The sequence below is a fragment of the Camelus dromedarius genome, chromosome 8, assembly GCF_036321535.1.
Source record: "Camelus dromedarius isolate mCamDro1 chromosome 8, mCamDro1.pat, whole genome shotgun sequence".
In the NCBI taxonomy this organism is placed as follows: Eukaryota; Metazoa; Chordata; class Mammalia; order Artiodactyla; family Camelidae; genus Camelus; species Camelus dromedarius.
In genome coordinates, this window is record NC_087443.1 from 51,361,755 (window position 1) to 51,385,068 (window position 23,314).

A 23,314-nucleotide genomic window follows, 5' to 3' on the forward strand; every position below is an offset into this window, starting at 1 on the left:
GGAGCCAGGAAAGCGGGTGTCCCAGGGGCCCGGGGGAAAGGACTCCATGGAAGAGGGGAGTCAGTCAGGCCAAACTCTGCTGCGAGGCCGAGAAAGACGAAGACAGAGCTGGCCAAGGGCCTTGGCTATCAGTGACTCTGACAAGAGCCATTTCCTTAGAGTGGTGGGTGAAGCACAGCTGGGTTTGAGAAGCGTTTGGGAGAGTGTGGCTGGTGAGGAAGCAGTGACAGCGCATGTAGACATCCCTCTTGAAGAGGACGGCTGTGACAGGGAGCAGAAAAAGGCAGCAGTAGCTGGAGGAGGGTGTGGGCACAAGGGAGTGTGTTTGGATTTTTTTTAATGTGTGATATCCACACACAAAAATGCATATTGATGAGTGGATGTGAGTGAGCCAATAGAGAGGAAAATTGATGATGCAGGAAAGAATGGGGATGATTGTAGAGGAATCTGGGGTCCAAATGGAAGCATTTCCCTTAAGAGCAAGGAAAGAGGGATGGTAGAGAATGGGGTCACCAGTGCAGGCAGGCAGGTGGGTTTGGTGTTGGGAGCATGAGGTAGTCCTCATCTGATTCCATCTATCATCTGTATACAGCATGCAGCGAGTTTAGAATCAGGAAATGACTGTTCTGTTTTTTAAATTACTTTTATGTTTATAGCAGCTTTTTTTCAAGGTTTTTTTTTAAATTGAAGTATAGGTTTACAATTTACAGGTTGTGTTAATTTCTGATGTACAGCATAGTGATTCATTTATACACATACATATATACATATATATTATTTTTCGTATTTTTTCATTATAGGTTATTAAAAGGTATTGAATATAGTTCCGTGTGCTATATAGTAGGACCTTGTTATTTATCTATTTTATATGTAGTTGTTTAATAGCAGCTTTATTTTAAATGACTAAGAACTGGAAGAAAAAAAAAATAACAGCACCAAATCTGCATCAACTGCAGAATGAGTAAACAATGTTGTTGTCCAGCATGACTATTCTGACTATTGGAGAGGAGGGACAAGAGAAAGAGTATTGCAGTTTTGAGGTGAGAAAAGAAATGTAAATAGTTCTCTAGTAGAAAAGTAACAGAACTTTGCCATTTGTATATTTTTCTACCAAATTGTAAAACTCTTTGAGGGAAGCCCCAGGTGTTACCCATTTTCAGAAGTCCCATAGAACCCACATGGTGTCTCGCACAAGGCAGGCCCCTGATGAACTCTTGTTGGGTGGGTGGGTGGCTGGATGAAGGAGAGGAGCCGTGGAGAAATCCAAAGGGAGAAGTGAGTGTCATCAGAAGAGGTAAAAAACTTCATCAAATGGGCGGGGGGGCAGGGGATTTGGAAGATCAGAAGACTAGACCTGGGTGTGGCGGGAGGAAAGCTGCAAGTGTAGCTTCTTCTGGGAAGACTTCTCCCGATTTGAGCAGAGACAGGCAGGTTTGAGACGATGGGGAGATACATTTGTACATGTTCATAAGACAGGCCCAAGTGTGTTATGCCTTAAAGATTGTGCTAAGGAGTTTGGATTCCAACTGAAATTAGCATGTATGTGGTGCCCAGGCTGAGACTTTGATTTGAAACTTTGGCTATAACCTGGAAAAACTAAAATTTTAAAGCCGCAAGTAGTTTTATGTTACTCAAAATGTACAGACTTCCGTTTTGGGGGAAACCATCTGAATGAGTCTTTATACTACAAAAATGTAAAATAAATGTGGCTTTTTCAAATGAATATGTTATTAAATCCAGAGGGTAAGCTCCTCTGTAAGATAAGGGAACAGGTTCCAACTGATGGTGCAGAAAGACTTGCATCTGTGCAGATGTGTTTCCCTTAGAAAAATGTTTTCTTACACCCGCTGGCCGATGAATGTATTCTGCTTGGAGGAGTGTGTTCTTGTTCAGTCGATGTTCATAGGAGGCCAGAAGGCAAAATGGTGGGGATGGTGAATTGAAAATGACTTCACCTTACCAAGGGGACTGGTTTGGATTTGGCAGGATTCAACCTGGACTGAACTTCTGATATCCTGCCCTAATGAAGACTGATTAGCCCAGAAAGTACCATGGAACACTGTTGTGTTATGACATGGTTGCCAGGAAGTACCCCTGCAGAGGGGGGCGGTGTTTTCTCTCTAAAGGAGTGAACATCACTGTTGTCCATCACACTGGGAAGTAGATCCTAGAATAGGATATAAAGATTGAGAAGGTTGACCTCAGACTGGAGTAGAGGAGAAATGCCTTTCTTTTGCTGGGCCTCAGGTGATGGACCTGGCCATGCTCTGAGTCCTTCCAGGGATGGGTATGGGTGACTTCTTTGTAAGCAGGTCAACATTTAAGCAACTGTTGAGTCAGTATGTCAGCCTGTAGATTCAGAGAAACCATATCTTATACAGCTCTAAGTTCTCTTCCTGTGCTTCCCTGAACTTTGAGTCAAGTTCAATCTAAGTTCAAAACAAATTTCTTCTATATAGCACAGGCAACGTTATTCAATATCTTGTAGTAACCTATAATGAAAAAGAATATGAAAAGGAATATATGTATATGTATGACTGAAGCATTATGCTGTACACCAGAAATTGACACATTGTAACTAAGTATCCTTCAGTATATTAAAAAAACAAAAACAAAAAACTAAGCCCGAAAGAAGAACCCACTGGGACATGTTTGGGTGCCAGTGAGAAAAGACTGTGCAGAGCCCCTCCCACAGGCCAGTATGGTAGAGGCATTAAACAAACCGCCATGCACCACAGAGCAGTGGTCCCCCAAGACCATGGGCAGCAGTGGTGGTGGCATGGTGGCTTTGCAAGGAAATACTGTTATCAGACGTGAGACATTAGACACCCCATAAGGGATTCTCCGAAATAACTGGGAGAAACTCTACAGGACCAAATGTGGCCAAAGTCACAGTTGAGCAATTTAATAAAAATTGTTGGAACTCAAATAGGTCATGATAAAGCAATCCCTTATCCCCCTTCCAAATTTGGAATGGATATTTAGGCACAGGGGTCTACACATATGAAATTATCAGCCTTATTATCACTATCACTGGCTTGGACATTGCATACAAACATGGCAAATGACCAGGCAGCAGACACACCAGCTCTGCTAGGGCAGTGTTCCTTGGGGAAAACACTGAGACAGAAACAGTAAAACAAGTGTGAGTCCCACGGTGATCAGTGGAGCAAGACATCAGATTCCAGGAAATGGACCCCGACTCTTGGGCTGTGAAGTTTTAAAGCTATGTTATTAAAGAAACACCAGGCCCTACCCTGGAGTAATTAGTGGTCAGAGTACAACACAAGGTTGTAGCATGGTAGAACCTTGGCTCCAGCCCTCTCCTACTGAATCAGGGTTTGGGGTGGGGGATCACTGGTCCCTCCCCTTGTATAATTGGAGTGGGGGTGTCCAAGCCTTGCCTCTGCAGATGTATACTCTGGCAACCTAGCAGCAAGGCTTATCCCAGTACTCATGACTGGGGAAGTACCACCTTTCTCTGGCCTGCTCAAAGAGCTGGATCCAAACCAAGAGATTAACTGGGCTTGGCCACCTTCAACCCTGAACTGTAACTTTCTTCCTTGGATCTTTGTAGTCATCTCCTTTTCTAGAAGGCTGATGGATATGAATCAGTCTTGGACAAGTTAAGGCATACCTTTCTGAGTCTCACCCAAACAAGCTTCCTACCCCTTCTTCCTTAGTCCCTCACTCTCCCAGAACCACAGGCTTTCTTGTGCAGGGGCAGGGTCTGCCTAAGTGAGTTTACTGATTGGAAGAGCAGAAAATGTGTGTCCTGAGGCAGTGTACTCTGAAAGAGAATACCCAGAAAAGGCTGGATTTCAGTCTTCTCCCAACTCATCAATTAGCTTAGTCATTCACCTACCCTTGGGGAGGGAAAGCGAAGAGCTGAGGAGCCTTCCCCTGATGCTTTTCCCTCCTGGGGAAGGAACACAAGTTCTGGGCATGGATGATGATGACGGTTCCAGAGCACCAAGAATATATTTAATGCCACTAAACCATACCCTTAAAAATGGTTAAAATGATAAATTTTAGTTATGTTTTACTATAACTATCAAACAAACAAACGAACTGAATCTAATCTTGTTTTGGGGTTTGTCTTGCTTTGTTTTGAGCAGTTAATATATTCACATGGTTTTAAGTTTAAAAAACAAAAATGGTACCTCTACCATCTGTCCTAGCCAATACATTTCCTTCTCCAGAGATTAATACTTCTACCAGCATTCTGGTATTCTTTCAGAGATATTTTATGTATACACAAGCAAATACTTAAAAAAAGATTTTTGACACAAATGGCATCAAATTTTACACACTGTTCTGCAATTTGCTTTTTTAGATTAATGAAATTTCCTGGGAAGTGTTCCCTGTCAGTGTATCAGAGTTCCAGCATTCATAGCTATCTATTTTGCCAATGCATGGATGGTCCACAGTTGTTTTAACCAATCCTCCATTATGGTAAAAATCTAGATGCTTCTACTCTCTTCTATTCCAAACACTGAATAGCCTCTAATATCGTTTCTCACATCCATCTACTCATAGGGGAGACTCCCAGACATGGAATTGTCTAGCCATGGTTTTAATAGTTTTCAACTTAGGCACACATAACTCTGACACTCTTGAGTGACACTGGAATGGAGTAAGATCTCTATTCTGACAAGCTAACCAGAAAAGTGGTGGTATGTATCCCATTCGTAAACCACTGCACCCACTTTTATACATGTACTAAAGTGGGAAAAAGCATCAAATGAACCCCGAGAAAATAATGTCCATTTTCAAAGAGCAGCTCTTTCTGTCAGAGGTCTGGTCAGTCTATAACATGTAACAACCTGACTGTACATGAGTTTTCTTTAAATAATTCCTCACATTTTTCCCAATGTAACTTCCTCATGTGTCTGTACATATGATCTGTTTGGTTCTGTAACAATTCAAGCACCCATCAGGTTAGCCTGAGAAGGTGATATTACCAGCTATGATAGATAAGGAAACAAAATAGCGGAGGCCAAGAGAAGTTGTAACTTGTTCGATGTCACCAGGCAAATTAGTGGAAGAGTCTGGATTAAGATCCAGGTCAATAATCTAATTTTGTGCTCTTTCTCATAATCTATATTGTCCTATCTCTTCAGTTCTCAAAAATAAATGAACTGTTTCATAACCTACTGGGCACAGGAGAGATCTCAGTTTATGGACATCCAGTGACTGCCTCACTGTTTATAACTTTGTCCTGTTGCTTCTCAGATGCTGAAGATGAACAGAGACGATGTCTTAGGGATAAAAGATATCCTCAAACAAGGGAGACCCAGAAGGGCCTCTGTCTTCCAAGCTTGCCTACAGTCTTGTGTGGCTCACAGGCCAAGATGGGAACAGGTAAGTCTGAGCTTTGGCTGATACTGCTACCCAGAAGGAACAGGAAGGGAATGAATTTCAAACACAGGGAACACTTTTCACATGGTGTATACCAAAATGCTCTGAACTATTTAAAACCCTTCTCATGCACAGCAACTCAGGGTGGCACAGAAAAGAACAAAGCATTGCATACTGAGAAGCCATTCTGGGGCCACCAGACAATAGGCATTGGTACTGATGGGAGTAACTTGGGGTGTGTATATACAGTCCACTAGAAATTCACATGGTCTAAACTTTAAGCCATTGTAGAGAGAGTAACCAAGAATTCTTCAGAGTTAGTATTTCTAATCTTGGTCTATGAAAGAGTCTGAGTGCAGTCCTCAGATCTCACTGGAGTAACACAAGAAAGGTTTGTGTCTCACCTGTGTCACAATGAGGTAGTGGTTGTATGGGAGAACGGGAAGGGGGACCACACTCCCTGCGATCAGCGAAGTCCTGTCCACCACCTCCGCCACATTCCATTGGCCGGGGCTCAGTGAGTGGTTCTCATGGCTCTGGAGGCTGGGACGTGAGCTTTCCACTCTGCTCAGGAGGAAAAAGAAGGGTTTGGGTGAACACACAGCCATCTCTCTGCTCCATCAACATAAACAGGCTCAGAACATAAATGGTGAAGGATGCAGATGAGAACTGGGACAGTGAAAGAAAAAAAAGACCTGATCAGGATTGGCTAGAGAAATTTGTCCATAGACAAATCTTTGATAAAAAGGATGGGGAAATGGATTCCAGAACTAGGCTGTCTCTTACTGATGGCTTTGGGGCTGTGTAATGAACTGCACATAATTCTCATTTCATATTTAGAGTCAATGATTCTCAGTTTGCCATTTTTGCTGTCTTTATAAAGTCATGGGATAAAGAACCCTAGGGGATATTTCTAATGAGGTGGCTGGGCAGGGAGAGTCTTACTTACAACTGAGGTCAAGATTCTTGGTCCAGGGCACTGAGCAGGAAGGGTTCACCTTCAGGATGGCCACCCTGGGCAGACTTATTCCTGTCTGGAGTGCTACCCACTTCACTCATATCCTGGAGAAACTCGTAAGTGAGTGAGTATCAACCACAGGGTCCCTGGCAGGGCTATTTTAAAACCACACACCAAAACAAATCGCAGGGAAGTTAAAAAACAAACAACCATAACCAAAGCATCTCAGCTATTTTAAAAAGAGCTGGAGCTTCATGACTTGAAACCCAAATTCCTGTGAGCTTGGCAACCACTCTGCTCTGAAACGCACATCCCTTTGCCAGGGGGATGTTTAAAAACACAGCTAAGCTCTAGTCTCTGAAGTATAAGCCTTCTCTAACCTTAGAAATGTGAGTGTCTATGCGAGAGGGCCCATGAGGGCGGGCTTATGAGACTATGTCTGTGTTAGAGTGTGTGTCTGGGTTGTTGTGTGTATTAGTTACTCCGTGTCTGTGCACGTGTGTGTTTGCTTGTTTGTGAAATTCAGGGCAAGACAGAAGAAGGCAACTCAAGTGGATCCACGTTTTACCTTACATCATATGAAACTCTAGTTAATTGGCTGATGAGAAATAAAAACCCACAGGTAACTGACATTAGGGTCGTTAAGAACTTCCCAGAAGCCCTAACCCGTGCTGGCTCTGTAATCACAAGCACTCGCAAAGTTCTGCCTCACTGAGGAAAAAGCAGAGTGCACCTGCCAGCTGATGTCTGCCTGAAGGAAGAAAGACGGGGCTTCAGCTCCAGGCAGAAGAGCGCCAGCCCCTGCTCTCTGCTTGGCTGTCGTGCTCAGCTGCACTGTGTGTGGGTCTGCCTGTCAGCCTGTGCTGTGTCCCACAGCACTCCTCCAGATCTTACTGTCTGCTGTGTGTTCCCAAAGACCTGTTGCCCCTACCCGTGTGCACCTAGGAAGACTCTGGTTGCTATAACAACAGATCCCATCCCCCACAGTTTTCTCTGGCTGTGCACAAGGCCGCCTGTCAATCTGTGCTGACTTTGCCTAGCCCTCAGCCTGGCCCACTCCAGACCTGCCCTGCCTGTTCTCACCCAGATGCCAGCACCAAGCATTAGTGTTTCCCAAGAGTGGAGAGAGGAAAATAGAGACTCAGTAAATGAGTAAATAAAAGCAGAGCTTCTGTAAGTCCTTCTCATCGTGGCATGTCTGCGTTTCCTTCACTGCTGCTTTATCTAGGCTCTTGTAGGCTTGGAGCAAGACCAGGAAGTCGGCTCTCAGTTGGTTTGCTGGGATGTTTTCTCAATAATCTTGTTGAAGGGCAGATGAATTCAGGATATTTTCAGATCTAGCAACAGAAACACACTGCCTTTACAGCAAAGATACCTTTTGGTGGAGTTGTCTTTTCATTTGTAGGGCTTTTCTCAGAGTCCAAATTGGGGGAAGAGAGTGGGTGAGGTGTTGCTCTGTGATCTTGCTGCAAACTGGAAGGAATCAGGTTTGCACACTGAAATCTTAAGGGTGATGATTTTTGTATTGTGATTGGAGTCACATGTGCAGTCATCCTCATAGCCAGAAGAGCCACGTGACTAATGTGAGCTCTGAAGGCACTAACAGAACTGCCTCTTCTAATGCAGAAGCGGCAGCTCAGGGCGCTGCAGGCTGCATAAGCAATTGCCCTGACAGTTGTACAGCCTGGCGTGAGCATTAATCCTCTGGGTGGATTCAGGCTCGTTCCTTCTCTACCAATCTTGGTTGCTAAGAGCAGGTGACCTCACAAACTATTTTAGCAACTTGTACTGCTGGGAATCATTCTCTTGGGAACCTCAGAAGCTGGCAAAATAAACCTTTGTACTCACTCTGTTTGTATTCTGACAACACTACCTGAAAACCTCTCCTTTGAGAAGGAAAGGCTTATCCCAAGCAAAGGCAACTGATGGAATAGATTCCCCTTGTGTGGCTTTGAAGGTGTTAATGGAATAATAATAATTTCTTACATGTTGATAAGCTTTACAGGTCCCAGAGTCCTCTCACAAGCTCCATTTCATTTGATCTTTGCAGTTACCATGTGAGGGAGGCAGGGTTGACCTTGACTGGCATCCCTCTCAGCAGCTCAGTGGGATTAAATGGCTTGCCAATGTCACAAGGTGAGTCATTGGCACAGATTGCAATGCAAACATTCTGACAAATAAGTTAGCTGGCTCTCTGTTCAGCCACTCCACTAAACTCCTAAAATTATCTTGTGGATTGAAAAAAAAAAAATGTAGTGGCCGCTCATGCACAAGGCCCTGGAAAATTTACAGGCTGGTGAAAGGGGTCCATTTTGGTGATGTAAGTGAATACCAAGCTGCCGGTTTTGAGCAGAAGCAGCCAATGTAAGTAAGCATGATTTATTCATATGTTCATCCATTTGAAAGACATCTGATGGCAGGAATTTGCTCCCAAATTTGCAGATTTTAGGATGTGCCAGCATCTGTACAAATGCATGTCATTCTCTGCAACCTTCACACCCAGAGGACGAGATAGTCCCCGAGCATGAAGACAGGACAGGAACTTAGTGATAATTTTATGCCACCCATTCTACAGAGGAGGAAAGCAGGTCCAGAGAGCAGTGCCTCTACCAAGGCCACATTGTTAAGAAGTGTCAGAAGACAGAGAAGACCCCAGACCTTTAGACACCACAGTCACTTCAGAGTGATGCCTCTGAGCCCCTGATGGTTCCCAGCCAGTAAAGTACCACTAAATTATGCTCCGGGCAGTACTTAAGCAGATGAGTGCAGTAAGGCCTGTTAGCAGGATTTAGAGCAACAAAAGCTGGAATCAAAGGCCTGTGGCTTGTTTAAGGTTGTTCTGACAGTGGGTCTCTCCAGAGGGCAGGCTCCCTGGAAATCAACTTCAACTTGGCTTTGCCCTAGAGCCTGGGTATTGGAGTCTGGAGCCAGCATTGGCTGGTGCCTGGTGTGGTGTGATGGCGGGGACAGGGTTTGGCCCTGGGTTCCCTGAGCTTTCCACATGGCTTCATTTATCAGCCAGGGCACACTGTGAGTCCCAGAAAACCAAGCCAAAACAATTCTGACCAATGGTACAAGGGGTTATGGTATTTATTCAGGGGCTTTCTCAGAAGGCTTTCCAGATATTCATGGGGAGGTTTATTTTGAAACCTCAGTCCAAGACCAAACCACTTAGAGTTATGTCAGGCTCTTTGCTCAAAGTGTCCCTGAGCCGCTTTCAGCAAGCTTCCCAAAGAATCGCACAGACTCAGAACTTGGACTGGGTCTCTGAAAGATTGGTTTGAGACCAGAGTCAATAGGAAACTTTCCCATCCATCTCTGTACCAGGGTCTTAGTCAGATAAAATTGTGTTGGAGGCTGCTTCCATGGTGCAAGAGATGCTGTGTGCTGCTCTGACTCCCACCTCAGGACCAAAGCACGTACTCTCCTAGGAGCCAGGAGTGTTGTCTGCAGATGGCGTGGAGCTGAGTCCTTCCCCAAGGGATGACCTTTTAATAATTGCTCAAGGTGACAACCCCTTCCCTGGGAATAGCATGCATCTGATGACTGGTCATTGTTAGAGGTACCAAGGATTGGTCTCTTTGCTCAATTTGGGCCACATTTGCCGGACCACCCTAACTCCAGAGCTCCCTGAGGGATTGGCTGGGGCCTCTGTGCTACTGTCTCAAAGTACCGTTTCACCCTCTGCCCAGGCCTGCTTTCCTCACCTCTGCACAGTGGTGTTCCCCAGATCACTCCCGGTTAACCACCTGCATGGAAATCTTTGTCCCAGATTATCACTCCCTTGCCCCTTGCCTTCTCTAGGACCAGAATCTTGACTCTTGTCAACCAATGGCCATCAACCTCTCCATATCAAAATGCCTGGAAGTCTTCTTTTATCAAGACAACCAAAGAAATCTGCATTAGTGTCCTTTCTGCTGCAACAATTTACAATGAACTTGGTGGGTCAGAAGCTGGAAACCAGTTTCACTGGGCCAACATTGGGTTGTTGGCAGGGCTGAGAAGCTTCCTATGGAAGCTCTAAGGGAGAATCTGTTACTTGCCTTTTTTTCTAGAGCTGAATTCTTTGCATTCCTTGATTTAAAGACCCTTCCTCCATTTCAAAGCCAGCCACAGAGCATCTTGCTGCAGTGGTCATGTTCCTTCTTATTCTGTGTCACATCCCCCTCTGCTTCCCTCTTATAAGGACACTTGTGATTGCATTTAGGGCCCAGCTGGATAATCCCAAAATAATCTCCCCATCAAGCGCCTAAAAGTGAAGTGAGTGAGACAGAGAAAGACAAATATATGATGTTGCTTATATGTGGAATCTAAAAACAACAACAACAACAACAAAAAAACAAGCAAACAAACAAAAACTCACATAGAAAACAAACTGTGGTTACCAAGGGGAAAAGGGGGTAGATTTGGGATTAACAGTTACATATTACTACATATAAAATAGATAAACAACAAGGACCTACTGTATAGCACAGGGAACTATATTCAATACCTTGTAAAGGGCCATAATAGAAAAGAAGTTGAAGAAAGTACCTGTATGTATATATATATATGTATAACTGAATTGCTTTGCTATATACCTGAAACTAGCACTGTAAATCAACTACATTTCAAATAATAAAAATAAAAATAAAAATAATAATAATAATAATAATAATAATAGCCTAATTTAATCCCATAGTAAAGTCTCTGTTGCAGACCCTGGGGATTAGGCCTGGATGTCTTTGCAGGATATTATTTAGTCTACATAGATCAGAGAGTAAACCCTGGGGGACACACAATTTCTGATTTTGATTTGTACTTTATGTTTACCTGGAAGTGAGGAAGCCTCCAGATCTTCTTTTTTGTGATCCATTTGCCATTGCCCCAAGTAGCTGGTCTCAACTGGGAAACCTACTTTTTGATTCAGGCCTTTATTATGAAACACCAGTAATTCTTACTTCTTACCTGCTGCTGCTGGAACTTGTTCTCTCTCCCCCTCTCTCTTGCATCCTTCCTACCCATCTAGCCCCACAGATTCCGAGTCTGCAGCCACCCCTGTGGCTGTATGGTCTATGCTGAAGTAACCTTCCTAGGCATGCCATGGCCTGGGGGTGGGAGCAATGGGGAAGGGAAGGAGGGAAACAGTGACTTAAGCCTAACCGGCAGATTCCAGTGTCACTTCCAGAAAGCGTCCTCTGTCAATAGCAACTTAGGATGAGACCCTATGACCCTTCAGATAGGGATCTGAAGAGCAATCTTCACATAGTCATTGATCAGAAATAAGGCTGATTTGAAGTTCTGTTGGTTCCAAGAAATTGTTTACAATCTCATTTCTTCCCCTGCCCCTAATTCTTTTAGCATATTGTTTCTATGTCTTTTATGGACCATATGTCTTGATCCTTATACTTTTCTTCCCCACCAGGCTGTGAGCCTTTTTTTTAAAAAAAAGACTTTATTTTTTTAGAGCAGTTTTAGGTTCACAGCAAAACTGAGAGGAAGGTACAGAGATTTCCCATATCTCCCCATCCCCACACATGCAAGACCCCTCTCCCATTATCAACATCCCCCTCCAGAGTGTTACATTTGTTACAATCAATGAACCTACATTGATACATTACAATCACTGAAAGTCCATAGTTTACATTAGGGTTCAATCTTGATGGTGTACATTCTGTGGGTTTGGGTTTGGACAAATGTATAATGACGTGTATCCACCATTCTAGTATCATAAAGAGTAGTTTCATTGCCCTAAAAATCCTCTCTGTGCTCTATTTATTTTTCCTGCCCCCTCCAAAAAAAAAAAAAAATCCCTGGTCACCACTGATCCTTTTACTGTCTCTGTAGTGAGCTCTTTTTTTTTTTCATCTCTGACTCCCAGTGAACCAACTATCCAGGGTCATCCTGGGAGAACATGGCCTCTGCAGAAAAACTCTGCTACCTGCAGTCTGTGAAATGGCCTAGCATCCCAGCAGCCCTGGTTATGCCACCATCTAATGACATCTTGGCAGTCAAAGGGAGCTTGTGACTGTCATCTGTAGATGTGACAGCCAAACGTGTGGCCCTGGGAAAGCCCTTCACATGGGTCTTTCCTTGTTGCATTTATATTTAGCTCAAATGAAAAACTGCAGTTGTTTTCCTCCATGACAGGTACCAAACAATAACCCAAAAGGATAAGGAATAATTGTTACTGCTCTCCCTGTTAGGACAGGTAGTCCTTGGATTTGGGACTGCATCTCTGTGACGGCTGGTTTTCCTCTACCTAGCCCAGGGGATGTGCGTTGTATTGGATTGTACTGAAGAAGATTCAGAGAGAAAAGACTTGAACTCTTGATTCTCAGCTTTTTAAAAATGTTTTCACATTTTAATTTTTTTAAATTAAGAAATATTTCAAGCATACAGAAAGGACAGAAAATAAAACAGACCACCATATGCCTACTGGCCAGATTAAATAGCTGTTAACATTTTTCCATTTACTTTATTTTTGTTTTTAATGGAATTACTGGGAATTGAACCCAGGACCTCGCACATTGTAAGCACAGGCTCTACCACCGAGCTGTACCCCCACCCCGCTCCATTTACTTTAGATCACTTGTAATAAAAGATAAAAAATATGTAAATGGCTTAACCACCCTTCCCCCTCCTTCTCCCCTCTGTAGAGGTATCTCTGCCTCAAGTTGGTATGTGTTATTTGCACGCATAACTCTACTTTCACTAAATACTGTACGTTCGAGACAACATTTGCTATCATTTTACTTAAATGGCATCAAGTTGTATATATTCTTTTCAATTTGCTTTCTTACTCAACAGTATATTTTAGAGACTGATTCAGGTGGTAAAGATACAGTGCAGACCTAGTTCATCTATTCTAACTGCAGCCTAGTGCACCATAATGTGTCCATTTCCCTATAGAGGGACGGTTAGTTGCTTTTTTGTGGTTGTTGTTGCAGTGAACATGCTGGTGCATGTATCTTTGTGCACATGCACATAATTTCTTCAGACACCTACAAGTGGAATTGCTAAGTAGTAACTTTCCTCAGTACTGACAGATTGTTCTCCCAAGTAATTATACCAATTCAGATTTCTACCAGACTAAAAATTCCCATTTTCCTGCATCCTCACCATTGCTTGTGAGACTTAAATTTTTTCCAATCTATAGATATAAAAAGGCATTTTATTGTCTTAATTTACATTTCCCTAAGTACGTATAAACTTAAGCATTTTTATATGTTTACTAGCTAGTTGTGTGTGTGTGTGAGAGAGAGAGAGAGAACGGGAAAGGGAAAGAGGCCAGTTCTACTCCTTCGCTCCTATTAAAACACTGGTTTATCCTTTTCTTATACACTTGTAGCTGTCCTGTATTTACTCTGAAATTGTTACTTGAATTGCAAATATCTTCTCCTAAACTGTATCTAGCCTTTTTGTTTTGTTTATGTTATCCTCTGTTATAAATAACTTTTAAAATTTAGTGTAGTCAAAATCATAAATCTTTTTATGATTTGTGGGTATTTGTTCTTTAATAAATCTGTTCATGAGTCTACATTCAAGATATTCTCCATATTGTTTTCTAAAAATTCTAAATTTTTGCTCTTCACATTTAAATTTTTGTCCATCTGGAATTTACTTTTGCTTTGCTTATATGGTGAAGTAGGAATCTAATTTTATCTTTTTCCAAATAGAAAGTGAAATGTTTCAGAACCTCATAAGGATAGTCCAGCCTTTCTCAGTGTTTGAAATGCCATTTCTGTTAAATACAAATTCCCATGTATAAATGGATCATTCCTTGACTATCCCAACTGTTGGTCCATTTGTCTATCCTTGCACTGTAATGCAATTTTCACATTATTATAACTGATAGCTGTACTTAGTAGTTGGTACAGTGAGTCCCCTCAAATTTGGTTGTTTTTCAGCTTTACTGAGATATAATTGACAAATAACATTTTTAAGTTTAAGGTGTACAACATGATGATTTGATATCAGTTTATATAGTGAAATGAAAAAGAATATGAAAAGGAATATGTATGTATAACTGAATCATTATGCTGTACACCAGAAATGAATACAACATTGTAAATTGACTATACTTCAATAAAAATAAATAAATAAAATTAAAAAGTATATATTGTGAAATGATTACCACAGAGATGCTAGTTAACACATCCATCACCTCACATAGTTACCATTTATATGTGTGTGTGTTGAAACATTTAAGATTTACTTTTAGCAAATTTCAAGTATAAGATACAGTATTGTTGACTATAGCTCAAATTTGTTTTGACTTTCATTAGTTCTGACCTTTCCAACTTTCTAGGATTAGCTAGTTTTTTCCTATAAAAAACACTATAGGGATTGATAAAGGAAGTGCATCTAAATAGATTAATATGGGAAAATGTTGGCATTTGTATAATATCAAAATGTTGCCATTTGTATAATATTTGTATAATATCAATATTTGTATAATATCTTCCCAGTCAGAAATGTGACATATCTTTCTACATAGGCCTTCTTGAGAAATGATACATTTATATTATTTAATATAGATTTATATTTTTCCCTGTAAAGATTTTATACATTTTTGCCAGGTTTTTATAGTGCTTGCTACAACTTTAAATAGTATCATTTTGAAAGTTGTATTTCTAACAGTTTGTTACAGGTGTTCAGGAACCATTTTTAAAAATCAGTTTAAATTAGACAACTTATTAGTTTCCTTATTTCTTTTAATAGTTGCCTATTACTTCCCTTCTCTTGGATTTTTGAAAAGGGAATCATAGAATCCATAAATAGTGATGCTCTTATTTTTTCATTTTGAATATTCATTTTATTTCTTCTTATCATCATTACTTCAATGGATAGGACTTACAAAGTAATATTGAATAAGAGCTTTTGAGAATAGTTGCCCTTGTCTTGTTCCTGATCCTAAGTGGAATTATTATAGAGATAACACTGAGTATAACTTCTACTGTAGATTAATAGTAGATAAAATTTATGGAGTTATTCTTTTTATTCCTGGTATGGTAAGAGATTTTGGCTATAGATGGGCAATTGAATTTTATCAAATGAATTTTCTGCATCTTTTGAGGTGATCATATTTTTTCTTGTTTTTCATGTGTCTGGCAAATTACATGAATAGCTTTTCTATTGTTAAACTTTCATTTCTTGAGTAACCCAGTGTGGTTATGATGTATTATCTTAACACTGTTAGATTCTGTTTGCTAATGTTTAATTCCAAAATTGTATATATGCTTTCATAAATGAAATTCTCTTATATTTTCCTTTTTTGTAATGTTTCTTCTAGTTTCTGTTTTCAAAGTTATATTACTATAATATAATATTATATTGAGTCAGAAAGTGTTCCCCTTTTTTCTTTTTTCTGGAACAGATTGCATAACATAGGAATTAAATCTTCCTTGAAAGTTGGGAAAAACTTACCTGTAAAATTCCCTGAGGTACCAAATCTTTTTTGTGGATAGATTTTAAGTTACCAATTAAATACTTAAAAGGCCATATGTCTATTCAGTTTTTTCTATTTCTTCTTGAGTGATATTTTCTGGAAGTGTTTTCCATTTCATCTGAAATATCAATATTATTACAATAAAGTCATACATAGTAGCCCATGACTTGGTAAATTTATATTATATCTATGGTCATATCTTATTCCTTCCCAGTATGGTGATTCATTTGTATCATCTTTATTTTTCTACTGATCTTTTACTTGTTGGCCGTCTCCATTGTTTGTTTTCTATTTCATTAATTTTTGCCCGTATCTTTATCTTCTTTCCTTTGTCTTTTCTTGAGTTCATAGTTATTTTTTTCTGACTTCTTTAATTAAATGTGTTCATTAATACTCAAACTTTCTTCTTTTCAGGTGTATGTAATTCCTGTATTTTGTATCTGTAATTTCCTCTCTGAAGTACTGCTTTAGCTACATCTCACAATTTTGATATGCAGTTTTTCCCTTGTCATTTAGCTCTAGATATTTAAAATTTTCCATTATGATTTCTATTTTCACCCATTAATAGTTAAGAAATGTTTTAAAATTTCCAGACATATGATTCCTTTTTTGTAGTTACACTTTTGTAATTTGTCTCCAATTTTATAGCATTTTGAAAGGAAATGTGGTTCATAGGATATTGATTCATTTGTTACTTTTAAATACTTGCTTTGTGGCCAAGTATGTGGTCATTCAAAAATAAGTTCAATGTATAGTCTCTGATTGTTAGATACAGGAATGTCATGTTTAAGTTATTAAGTGTGTTGTTTAAATCTTTAATAGTTTACTAATTTCTTTGCTTGAGGTATTGGAGCATTATTTAAAATAGCTCTTTATGGTTGTGGATTTCTTGGTTTTTTGCAACTGTGGTCATATGTGGTTCATATATTTTGAGACTACCTTCTTAAAAGTCAACAACTTCGGAATGTTTTGATCTTTCTGATGGACAGTTCCTGGCCTATCTATATCATGATTCCTTCTCTGTTTCCACTCCTTCCTCTGGTAACTAAATCAGATCCAGGGAATTCAGCCACCATTGCCTGTACCACATCCCCACTGCTCTTGGATGGTTTACATCCTGCCTCTGGGAAGGTTTTGCTAACTTTTCCTGAGATTTGCAGCCACTGATGCTCTTTATGCTTCCAGTCTTATACCCCCTTGCTCCAGGTCCACTGCTTTGGAACAATATTTCCACTTATTTGGTGATTCAACTTTTAGCTGTCTCTTTGTTTTGCTAAAATTGGAGATCAAATCTTACTTTTCATTCTCCTTGTTGCTCTTGGATGCTTTCCAGGAAACACCTGTTTTTGCTGCCATCTTTACATTTGAATTTTGACATAATGAAACATAAAGCGAATCAGTATCTTTCCCTGCCTCCTGAACATCACCTTAGTCCATTTCTGACCATTCTTTCTTGTACTACAGGCTTGTTTTGTAGCATTTTAGTTCCTATACCCCAAGCCAAATCATAATTATATTGCTTTGTGGTCAGTGTCCATTTAGACTTCCCCATGTGTTTATTTATCAGTCTCTTCACTCACCTTTGCTTCTGCCTTCCCATGCCTTCTCCCAGAGTAGAGCTTTTAGAATTCTTTCAGTGGGGGGCCTGTGAACTAGCCAGTTATTTCAGTCTTTGCTTGCCTGATGATGTCTTTAGTTTGCTTCTACTCTTGAATTTTAGTTTAGCTGAGAATAGAATTCTAAAGGGCCACTTATTTTCCCTTGGCATATTGAAGTTATTTAGTTATGTTTCTATTGTTGATATTAAGACATTAGCTAGCAGTTTAATTTATAGTTTTCCAAACATTTTTTATTTCACATCTGTATAAATAAAGCCAATTTTGAATCCACATCTCTAGTACGTGTATATATATATAATATTTATATATTAATAAATCAGCAAGTTAATATATTAATGTATACATATATAATATTTATATATTAATAAATTTATGCATAAATTAATGTACTGGTGTATACAAAATACGACATAAAATAGAAACATAAAGACTGCATATATGAAAGAAATAATTTAAAAATTGAATTTATTTTCTTAATATAAAAAGAATTTTGCTTTCACTAAATTAATAGCTATAATGATTTTACATTAAAGAATTAAATATGGATAAATATGCTTCATTGGTTTTAAATATCCTGATTGACACTTAATTTAACATACTCTGAAATCAAACAATAGGAAGATCCGGCTACATGTTTGGCTTATTTTGCTGCTTGGTTTAGGGGCTGTAACAGCTCATAGCAAGAACAAAAATTCTGGATCTCTCACAAAGACATGGATGCAAATGGGAACAATCGTTGGAGCTTTGCTAAGTCATGATACTCATCTTCTCACCCTCACTTATCAATTACACTAAAGTTTTATTTCTATTCTATTACATTTATATTCCCCCTTGCCCCGCCCCCAGTCAATCAATTATTCTTACAAACCATTTGGAATTTGTTGCATTTTTACACATTTACCATGTGTTTAACTTGCTGAAACTCTTCATTTGGAAGAGCTGTAAACAGGTTAGAAAATTCTATTTCAAGATTTTTTGTCCTTTTTTTTTTTTTTTTTTGGTAAATGTGCAGCTATGAGATGCTTTCCTTTCAGAGTTGACATCCTTACATTTTGGCAGGGGAACAAAAAAGTCACATAATTATAGAAAATGTCTTAACATCCCTAACAGCTAGAACCACTTCTAGTTAGTTCTTTGTGTCACTCTAGGCAACGCAATTCCATTCTCTCTCCCATTCTGTTGTCCTGCCAGCCCCTAAGGTGCTCCGACACATTCCTGATCCACCCTAGCAAGCTGAGCAGAAAATCCAGGCCCCTGGGAGATGTGGGTACAGGAATCAATGCACATCCACATGGTGGAATACAGTGCAGCCATGAAGAAATGAGGACACTCAGTGTGTGATGATCTTAGTCAATTTCCAACATAGCATTTAGAGAAAGCAGCAAAGGGAAGAAGGATACGTGAAATGTGATCCTTTCTGCATAAATTTTAAAAAAAAAGATCGATATATAGTGCTAGTGTAAACAATTTTGGGGTTGTTAAAAGTTCACAGTGGTTAACAGTCATGGGAAGAGAGACTAGGGAGTGAAAACTTTTTTTTTTGCACTTTTTTGAAGTATCTGAATTGGGTAATTCAGAATATACATTACATACATGTGCATATGTATGTCATTTATGTGTGGATGCATGTGTGTATATATATACTATATATAGTATATTGGAATTATATATATTATATATAAAACAGAAAATTATATGTTATGTATAACAAGATAATATATACTATATACATATGAACAGTAGGAGTTTTCTGTGCAGGGAAACTATAAGCCATTTTTTATGGTTTATTCTTTTTTATTTCTTTCTGTTTAAAAAATTTTTGGAGAAGGGAACTATATTCAATATCTTATAATAGCCTTTAATGAAAAAGAACATGAAAAGGAATATGTGTGTGTGTGTGTGTGACTGAATCCTTATGCTTTACACCAGAAATTAGTACATTATAATCTTCAGTGAAAAATAAATTTTTTAGGGGAAAAAATGTGGAAAACAAAAGATCTCATAGTGTGCCCACAGTAGTTTCCTGAAACTGCCATAATGAAGCAGCACAAACTGAGTGGCCTGCAAGGCAGAAATTTGTGGTCTCTCAGTTTCTGGTGGCTGGAAGGCCGAAACCAAGGTGTGGGCGGGGTTGGTTCCTTCCGAGTTCTGTGAGAAAAGAATCTATTCCAGGCATCTCTCCTGCACTTTTTTGAAGTATTTGGATTGGGTAACCCAGCAGGTTCTGCATTCACAGATTCAGCCAATCACAGATCGAAAGTATTCAGGAAAAAAACCCAGAAAGTTCCAAAAAGCAAAACTCAGGTTTTTCCCCACTCTGGCAACTCTTGACATAGCATTTACATTGTATTTACAGCTGAGGGAGTGGGTATGGCTCAGTGGTAGAGCGAGCGCATGCCTAGCGTGCATGAGGTCCTGGGTTCAGTCCCCAGTACCTCCATTAAAAAATAAATAAATAAATAAAATAAGTAAATGTATTTACAAGTATTTACACAGCACTTACATTGTATTAGGTGTTATAAGTAATCTAGAGATGATTTAAAGTAAAGTATACAGGCGGACTTAGAGGTTATATGCAAATACTATGCCATTTATTAAATAAGGGACTTGAGCATCTGCAGATTTTGTTTGGGGTTGGGGTGGTTCCCGGAACCAATCCCCTGAGAATATCAAGGGAAGACTATATTTATCATGACAGGACTTCATAGAAGAGGGGAAAATAAATAAATAAAATGGAGATACTCTCTGGAGGAGGTGACATTAGCCCTCATTCTTGAAGGATAAGTTGTCTTTGTCCTTTGATAGGGGGTGGAGTTCATTTCACAACTCCCTCCCTTCTTTCTTCAGAGCAACATGGGAGAATGAATGGTCTGGACACTCAGGAGGTGTCATTTATTCCACGCAGTGAATACAAATAGGGATAGAACTGAAGAGGCCAGATTAAGGGAGTAGATCTCAGATGAACTCAAGGAAGAACTTGCAAACACTCAGAATGGTTCCATAGGGCCTGCCTGGGGGAAGTGGAGGCACAAGGTACAGGAGGGGTCTCCCTGGGGAGACTGTTGGATTAGACCCGTTCTCCCCACCAGGGAGGAAGCTTGGTAGGATATGGGAGAGGGCCGTGGTAAGAGAGATATGCATACAGTACTCCCTGGGAGAAATGAACCCCCAATCACAGGAAGGGGAGTTTGCTAAAACCCAAGCCACTGACAATGGAGGGGACAAAGGGGCAGCGGACTTACTTTAATAAGGAGGGTCTGATTCCCCAGAGCAGGGCTTTGCAGCCATATTTCTCAGAGCCACAAAGTCCAGGCCCAAAACATGGGGTCAAGAGTATGAGAATTCTGGCCCACAATGAATAAACCTGGCCTCAGCAGCTGCCACCGCTCTGGAAATTTCTATGTTGAAAGAATCTGAGCCCTTGAGACTATTTCTAGTTCCAGCTGCTCTGCGGTATTAATAAAGGTCTAATTGCTAAAACCATGTGCACTGGACATGGTGTTCATTTTCCTGACACATGGAAAATGCGGTTTGGAGGCTGAGCTGTCAGGCCCAAATCACCTCCAGACCCTGCCTAGTGCAGGCACATTTCATCACTGGGCAGGACTTGCTAAGCTTGGTCGATGGCCTCATTATGGCTATTTGTATCTTGACATTGGAGCCGACATGATAGGTTAGCGTTCCTGTCAGAGACCTGGCACCATGTGTCCTTCCAGCCCTATTTCCCAGGGGATGCGGTGTGGACAGACTCCATCACGTCATCACCCCTGAAGATGAAGGAGCAGTTTGTCCAGCGTGGAGATCAGGTTTATAAGGTGTCCTCCAAGTCTCACCAGGCAATTTAACATAGAGAATGCCACCTTGTAACTTGGAGACAATTAGGCTTCCTGTGCAAATCGAGGTGGGTGAGGATGGTGGAGGTGTAGCCACACGGCTCTGCACATCTGCATGGACAGACACGAGTAGGCTCCATGTCACAGGAGACAGGTCTCTCTTCCTGCCCGCCCGCCCCACCATACCTACAGATCGTGGTTACTATCTCTCTAAATATATTTCACTACCTTATTGTTTCATGGTACCACCATACGTATTCATAAAGCTACTCATAAGTTGTTCCTTGTTAAAAATACCAAAGTCCATACATTTATATTTTAATACTAGCTCCAATTTTTTATGGAGAAATCCCCCTCCTAAATTTACTCACTTTTAATTCCTCTTTCTGGCTGGTGAAGGGAGTTCCTAGCTAGCGCTTCGTTCCTTGGTGGGCTTTCCATGCCAGCTTTGGACGTCAGTACCTAAAATGATCCTTCTGAGAGGTTCCATGCAAATATGCCTTGCTGATTTATGCTCCTCCCCACCCCGGCCATTGATAAGCTGTGTGACGTAGTGATTAAGAGCCTGAATATCACAGTCAGAGAAGCCTGGGGTTCCAATCCTGCTTGCACCATTGATACCTCACGTGACCTTGGGCAAGTGTCTTCAATGGTCTGTACCTTGGTTTTCTTACATGTAAATCAGGAAAAATAATAGTACCTCTGCATAGGATAGATATGAAAATTAAGTAAGTTATACGTAATATGCTTTGTAATAAATGCCAGCTATTGGTATTGTCTCCACAGAAAGAATGTGGTTAGATCAAGTAAAAGTGGAGTCCTGGAACCCTCTGGAACAGGAGAGTTCAATGCCACACCCTCTCCCACAGGGGACACAATAAACAAATGCTGAATTTGCAGAGGTGTTCCTCTACAGGTCTGTACTGTTTCCAGTGTTACCAGTGAATAGTGGGCATGAAATGGTTAAACAGAAAAACCAAGTTTGGTTCCCACTACTGGAGGAGTAGATGCTTGTTCATACTAAACAGGAAATCCAGCCTAAAAGAGGCTGTTTACTGTGGAAGAGTCCTGGCTTCCTATAGCCAGAGGCAGCTCGAAAAGAGATGTCCTTGATTCATAGTGAGCTTGGCAAAGACCAATGCAGATGAGGAGAAGCTGTCTTTTGGTCAAGTGGACAGCAGGAATTTTGCAGGCTATTTTGGGGTTTCAGCAGTGCCCGAACCTGTGCAGTAGCCAGCAGGAACAGCTAGAGCCGTGAAGGATGAAGAATGTGCTTTATGCTCAAGCTTGGTGGAATTGTTAGCAGAGACAACTGGTATGGTTCACGGGTCAAGCCAGTGAGTGATTGGTTTAAAGCCAGGATGATGAAAGAGGATTCAGATGTCATCTGTGCAGAGATATCTGCTTGGAAGAATCTGTCACCCTCACTGTGTGAGTGCTGTGATGAGCCTCCCAGACCCCCAACAGGGATGTGAGCCGGGCTTACTCCCCAGCTGCCAGCACACAGCCCTCGTGTCAGTCCTCTTTGGAATTGCCTTGGCTGGGCTGCCTCACTCAGGGTCACGCCCCTTCCCAGGACAGCCTGATCCAGACAGACTGATGCAGGGGTACAAAGGTCCAGTCCTTTTGCCCCAACTCAGGACAGCCCTGCAGTTACTGTGTCTATAGAACCCCTCACAAAGTCAGCCCAAGGCTCCTGAGGTGACTACACTGAGACTTGACCTGTCACTCTGCCCAATCCAGCTTCCATCCACTCCCTTCCACGGGTGTGAACTCTAAGAGCAGTCCCTCAGAGATGCTCTGCACACTAATCTCCACCTCTGAATCTCCTTCCCTGCAGACTGGGACTTTCCCCTAATGAGCCATGGGCTCCTCTGCAGCTCCCAGTGGGTAGTGGGGTCATGTGACAGGGTGCTGACCAATGGGAGGTGAGCAGAGTAAGGTTGCCCAGGGATCTTCCAGGGATGGTGGAGGCAATGTGTGTGAGACGGCACAGGGTTACATGGAGGAGACTTGCATGCGTGGAAGATAAACCTTCGCTGTGTCTAAGCTCTGAGATTTGGAATTTGTTTTGGTTTCTGTGTTTGTTGTCTTACCAAACGCTAAGTTACCC

At 40.9% G+C, this 23,314-nt stretch overlaps 1 long non-coding RNA gene across 1 annotated transcript in view; it reads right to left on the reverse strand.

Annotated features, from left to right (window-relative positions):
• The window catches only part of LOC116155812 (uncharacterized), a 41,248-nt gene that overhangs the window by 12,441 nt on the left and 5,493 nt on the right, over positions 1-23,314 (reverse strand). The window contains exon 2 of the long non-coding RNA XR_004139707.2: positions 5,766-5,925. This is a non-coding gene — a long non-coding RNA (uncharacterized LOC116155812). The remainder of the gene's footprint in view (positions 1-5,765; positions 5,926-23,314) is intronic.